Source organism: Piliocolobus tephrosceles, unplaced genomic scaffold (assembly GCF_002776525.5).
Source record: "Piliocolobus tephrosceles isolate RC106 unplaced genomic scaffold, ASM277652v3 unscaffolded_41056, whole genome shotgun sequence".
Classification (NCBI taxonomy): Eukaryota; Metazoa; Chordata; class Mammalia; order Primates; family Cercopithecidae; genus Piliocolobus; species Piliocolobus tephrosceles.
In genome coordinates, this window is record NW_022325484.1 from 1 (window position 1) to 6,154 (window position 6,154).

At 58.9% G+C, this 6,154-nt stretch overlaps 1 long non-coding RNA gene across 1 annotated transcript; it reads right to left on the reverse strand.

Annotated features, from left to right (window-relative positions):
- Window positions 1-6: 6 nt before the first annotated feature.
- LOC111533993 lies at window positions 7-4,838 on the reverse strand. Its single transcript, XR_003308709.1, has 5 exons — window positions 2,969-4,838; window positions 2,303-2,393; window positions 1,746-1,846; window positions 820-983; window positions 7-216 (listed from the first exon to the last, which is right to left on the reverse strand). It is a non-coding gene; the product is annotated as an uncharacterized LOC111533993 (long non-coding RNA).
- Between the last annotated feature and the right edge of the window lie 1,316 nt (window positions 4,839-6,154).

A 6,154-nucleotide genomic window follows, 5' to 3' on the forward strand; every position in this document is an offset into this window, starting at 1 on the left:
GCCCACTCACCAGGGTGCGGGCTTCGGGCCCAAACATCGGGGTGTACTTGCAGTCCTGGCCCTCCAGGCTGTAGACGTGGTTCTTCACCTTGAAGGAGGCATCAGTGACTGCGGGTGGCCAGGGTGACAGGAAGCTCCCAGTGAAGGTGGTGGCCGTGAAGAGTCGGTGCTGGCGGTGGGGAATGACCAGCTCTGGCTCCAGGAATAGCTGCTCACCTAGAAGGCAGGAGACGGTCGAACCTGGCACCCACTTCCTGGGGGCAGAGTACCCGACTTAGAATTCTGGGGTGCCTCCGAGGTGTCTGGGGAGCTGTGACCCAGGGGTGTCCTCCTGAGGCCCTGCCTGGCAGCATCTCCCACACAGTAGGTGGCTGAGGAGGGCAGGTGGGGGAGCTGGTGGCTCAGAGCCCCCAGCAGTGTTTGCAGGAGGTAAACAACAGCAGGAGGAACAGAAACCAACGCCCAACCCAGCCAGGATGAATGCACGGCAGAGTCCAGGCTCACCTCCTCAAGCAGCCACCACGAGTTGCCAGGGAGAAACGGCGGGGCCACAGGGCCGCAGCTTGGACCGTGCAGTCCCCCTCTGTGGGCACACCTGCCATCCTCCCCGCCAGTGCCTGGTGGCTGCAGGGCAGGCAGGATCCAGCCGGTTTCAGACTTCACCATACAGATGTGTCCCAGGAGTCTCCACAGGACCCTTTGCTAGGGCCCACTCTGGGCGTGTGGGTCCCTCTTAAAGACCAGTCACCTCCAGCTAAGGGCCTGGCCCTGGTCTGGCTTGGTCAACGTTTACCTGGCTGGCCCAGGCTGACAACTTACCTTTCTGAATCATCTCAGCCAGGCTGGGCTGGGCAAAGACTTTGGCCACTCAGAACACCATGAGCGCATGCTTGGGGCTGACCAGGTCTGTGCGGAGTGTGCGGTTCAGGAAGCCCACAAACAACTTGGTGTACATCAGCAGGTTCTCCTGGACAAAGGGTGCCCTGGGGACCGAGGTGGCAGGTCAGGGCCAGTCTTCCAACTGGAGGCGGGGGCTGTGCTGGTCCATGTCCCTAATGTTCTTGCTCACCCTTGGGCTTTCAGACTCTCCCTGGCCAAGGTGACAAGCTGTCACAGATGACAACTCAGGGGCCATGGGCAGGCAGGGAGGGCAGGACAGAGGCAGGTAAGACCCAGGCCCTCTGAGGACACCACATCCTTAGCAAGGCTGAGTCCCCTTTCCAAGTGAACGGAGGCCACCATGGCAGAGGCCAGCCGAAAGCCTGAGGGGGCTGAGGAAGGATCCCCCAGAGGGTCCAAAGGGGAAGGCCATGGGTGAGGGGAGGGGTCAGTGGCCACGTGAGGTGCCACAGAAGCCTGGGGGTCTGCTGTAAGAATCAAGCAGGGGATGAGGGGAAGGCGGCCTCCCTCATTCCCTGCTTGATCACCACTGCTCTGCTCTGCTGATGAGCGTCAAGGGATAGTTTGGGGATGGCTAAACACTCATCTGGGACAGAAGGGAGAGGGGACAGGGCAGGATGGGTCACCCACCGCTTCCATGAGAAACCAATTCTAGGGCTTGGCAAAGTTGAGTCTAGGAAGGGCTGGTCTGTGCTCCACTCGGCAGGGGCTGGGAGAGGACTGCAGGCGGCCACGGGGGCCAGGGCCAGGCTGACCCCAGCATAGGCCGCTGGCCTGGCCTCCACCCACTGGAGCAATATCCACCTGGGGGAGCCCGTGCATGTCTGAGAGGGGCTGAGGCTCACCATTTCTCCGACATACACTGGGGCTGGGAGTCGTTGCCCGGAGCCTGCTTGTCAGGCGCATACCGCCATGGCTGCAGGTAGCTCAGCCACATCTCTAGGACCTGTGGGGGAGGTGTGTGCTGAGGGCTCAGTGGCTGGGGGCCAAATCCTCTGGTGGCCTGGAGCCCAGGTCCCAGGTGGCAACTGGGTGGGACTGGCTCTTCCCGCGTCACCCAGAGGGCGCAGGAGAGACGTACACAGCCCTGTGAGGTTTGGCTCTCTTGCTGGCCCTCCATAAGCCAGGGTCATAGGTGGCCTTTTCCCAGCCCAAGGGGCACAGTGCTCCCTGGTCAGGTAAGGGTAGGAACCTGCCCTGCACCAGACAGGTGGGACAGGGCAGGGCTTTCCTGATGGTTGGATGTGGAAGCAAACAGAAAGAACAATGTGGACCTCCAAGACCCCTCCTTGCCAAGGCCTCTGTGAAAACACTTGCTCTCCTCCTTCATCTGCCCCAGAGGACCTCCCACCTCAGGGCACACAGAGAACACAGGCACATGTGTGACGGGGCCAACACTCACAGCTCTGAACGATGCGTCCAGGGGCCAGTGGCCAAAGCAATGCTGCAGGAATAGGTAGAGTTTCTGCTGGACGAACCTCGGGACAGCAGCCCTGCAGGGGATTGGGAGGGTCACCTGCTGCTTGCCCAGTGGACGCCCTGCTCACAGGTGAGCCCGCGGCTCCCATCAGTGAGGGTCGGCTCTGCCGGGGGAGAGCACTGGGCACCTCCGGGAGGTTCAGCCCCATTCTTCAGAGGAAGAAACCAAGGTTCAGAGAGTTTAGGGAACATCCCAAGGACACACAGCACACAGGCAGCCAAGTCAGTGCCGCTCCTGCACACACCTCACCTCAGTCCCATACAAACAGCCCACTCTGCTGGCCCTAATGGGCCTGGCAGTCAGGGCTGCCCCAGCTCTTCTCCTGACAGGGTTGAAGAAGATGAGATGCAAGAGATGGAAGCACAATGGGGCCTCTCTGGCCAGTCTGGAGGGAGGGGCTCTGGGAGCCAACTGGGTGGGGAAAGAGGGCACCTGCCTAGGCCTGGAGAGGCCTCACGTGCGCTGTGAGCAGAAAGGGACTCCCCTCACCCTGCCCTCCATGCCCTGGGGAGAGGCTGCTGTGGGCGACACCTTAGGAGGGGAAAGCGGGGGAGACAGCAGTGGTGGGAAGCTGCAAGGGACATCTACCGTTTGAACTCCTCCAGGGGACTGGTGGCGTGGGAGTGGGCAGAGGGCGAAGCCTGCTCTGGCTTCAGGCTGTTGGCAAAGGCATGCAGGTGCTTCAGCAGCAGGCGCACCACCAACACATGCTCCTCAGTAGGCGTGAACGACTCCTAGGTGGAGAAGGAGGGGTGAGGGCCTGGGAAGGAGCGCAGCAGTCACAGCACTAGGGCTCCAGGTCTGACTACATCCCGCCCTGAGCCGGTTGCTCTGCTTCCCCACACGAGCCAGGAGGCACGAGCCAGGCCGGGAGTGGGGCCACTCCCTGGGGCACTGCTGTGCCTGGCACCCAGCGGACGTGCCTTACACTGCTTGGTCTGAACTCTGACCAGCTTGTGGTAGGGAAGTGCTTGGCCCAGCGCCCACACAGCCCACCCTGGGGAGGCCTAAGACAGACACATCTGCAGAGGCCCCCCCAGCCCTGCTTCTGCACTGCTGCAAACCCACAGTGGGTGGCACAGGCTGTGCCCTTGGGCACTGGTGCCTGTCTTGATCCTCAGGGCAGAAGAGAGCCAGCATCATCCCCAAGCTCTGGATCCAGGGTCTCCCACCAGCCTCCCAAGTGTGCGCAGAAAGCACATGGAACCCAGGTGTGGTGCCTCAGACCTGTAATTCCAGCACTTTGGGAGGCGGAGGCGGAAAGATCACTAAGAAGTTAGAGATTAGCCTAGATGACATAGGGAGACCCGGTCTCTACGAAAAATTTTAAAAAGCTAGCTGGGTGTGGTGGTGCACACCTATAGTCCTAACGACTCAGGTGGCTAGGGTGGGAGGATCACTTGAGCCCAGGGGTTTGAGGCTGCAGTGAGCTAGGATCGTGCCACTACACTCCAGCCTGGGTGACAGAGTAAGACCTTGTTCAAAAATGACCCCATGGCTTCGCTTTCCTCCCCAAATCCTTCCACCTGCTCATCCTGGACACAGCCAGATGAGAACTCAGCCCAGCAGAAGCCCCGGGTGTCACTTCCTCTGTTGCCTAGGGACCTGTGGTCAGGAAAACCCCAAGACAAAAGCACAGTCAGGGATATTAAGCGAAATTTTTTTTTTTTACTGAAACAAGGTCTCCACTGTCGCCCAGGCTGGAGCACAGTGGCACTATCTCGGCTCATTGAAACTTCCACATCCAGGTTCAAGCAAATCTCCTGACTCAGCCCCCCCGAGTAGCTGGGACTACAAGTGTGTGCCACCATGCCCAGCTAATTTTTACTTTTAGTAGAGATGGGATTTCACCATGTTGGCCAGACCTCAGGTCTCCCAAAGTGCTGGGATTACGGGCATGAGCCACTGTGCCCAGCCTAGGCCAAACTTTGATTTGTAACATACAAGCAGGATCCTGGAGATCCAGCTGGAGAGGAAAGCCTTTTTGGTGGCCATGGGCTTCCTCTGGTTGCTTAGCATTGGGAGGGCAGGTGGGACCATCAAGAGTTGACGAGGGCAGGGGAGTTAGGGTGCTGAGGGCAGGGCCCTGAGTCTGAGTGGACATGCTCGCCTCTCCACACTTGTCCCCCAGCCCTTTGGGCCTTCATACATCTGTGCTGCTGAGGCTGGTGCAAGGCCCATGCTCCGGGTATATCCTGGGATGCTGCAGACCCCACACGGGCCACTGCCCATATCGCTGCCCACTCAAGTCTCCCCGTCAGAAAACTGTCCCTACAGGTTCAGCTGACACGGCCCAGAGATCAGTGGCTGAGTCTGAAGATGGAGCTACAGGGTGGGAGGCATTTTCTTCTTTTTTTGAGACAGGGTCTCACTCTGTCACCCATGCTGGAGTGTAGTGTCGTGATCTCGGCTCACTGTAGCCTCTGCCTCCAGAGCTCAAGGGATCCTCCTACCTCAGCCTCCCGGGTAGCTGGGAACACAGGCACACACCACCACACCAGGCTAATTTTTGTATTTCTTTGCAGACAGGGATCTCACCATGTTGCCCAGGCTGGTCTCAAACTCCTGAGTTCAAGGCAACTCAAACTCCTGAGTTCAAACTCCTGAGGCAATGCGCCTGCCTCAACCTCCCAAAGTGGTGGGATTACAAGCGTGAGCCATCGTGGCTGGCTATTTTCTTCTATCTATCTGTATCGTTAAGTCTTTGGGCAATGAATCTGCATCATTTTTGAAGAAAGGGCTGGGTGCGGTGACTCACGCCTATAATCCCAACACTTTGGGAGGCCAAGGCAGGCGGATTACTTGAGGTCAGGAGTTTCAGACCAGACTGGCCAACACGGTAAAACTATGTCTCTACTAAAAATATAAAAATTAGCCATGTGGGTGGCACGTGCCTGTAATCCCAGCTACCCAAGAGGCTGAGGCAGGAGAATCACTTGAATCTGGGAGGTGGAGATTGCAGTGAGCCGAGACCATGCCACTGCACTCCAGCCTGGGCAACAGAGCGAGACTTCATCTCAAAAAGAAAAAAAAGAAAAGACAGAAGGAGAAAAGTATGAGACATAATACCTGTACCTATACTGCCCAACTAGAAGGGCACCAGTGGGGTGGGAAGTTAGACCAGGGTCTTTCTCCTCCTCCAATCTCAGCCCAGGCCCTCCCTCCAACCCTGGCCTAGGATCCCGAGCCCTAACACCCTCCCTGTGGCTCAGGGGAGGGGACAACCTCCACATGGGAACTGGAAACCTGCCTTCCCCTGCTGGTGCACTTGCCCCACCTCACCTGGTCCTTCTGAAGGGTCGGAGGGCCCACTGTCCGTCCCTGCCCCCGGCAGTCACCTGGAACCCTCTCAGGCTATTTTCCCACAGGTGTGCTGAGCCAAACTCCTCCCTCAGCTCGGCACCCCTCCTGGGCCATGTTCCCACATGGAGTCCCTGGCCACAGTCACACCTGCTTGCTTCTTAAGGATGTGTTCCCCAAAGACCCACATTTCCCACTGGGCTGAGACTCACAGCACCTCAGCTCACCCCACCTAGGTCTCGCTGGTCACCCCTCCCACCATGGGGTTTACCAGATGCTTTCTGGACACTGTCCTCCCCCCTCCCTGGCCCAAGCCCTCTCAGGTCCCTCCTCTCCTCTGGAGCGGCTCCTGCGGTATGAGGTGCCCCGTGTGCTGTGGCCGCCACCCCAGCCCAAGGGCGCTCAGGGGCCAACACGTTTTCTTGTCTTGTGCTCTAATTCCTGTTCAGTCATGCGTGCTCCTTCCCAGGTGAA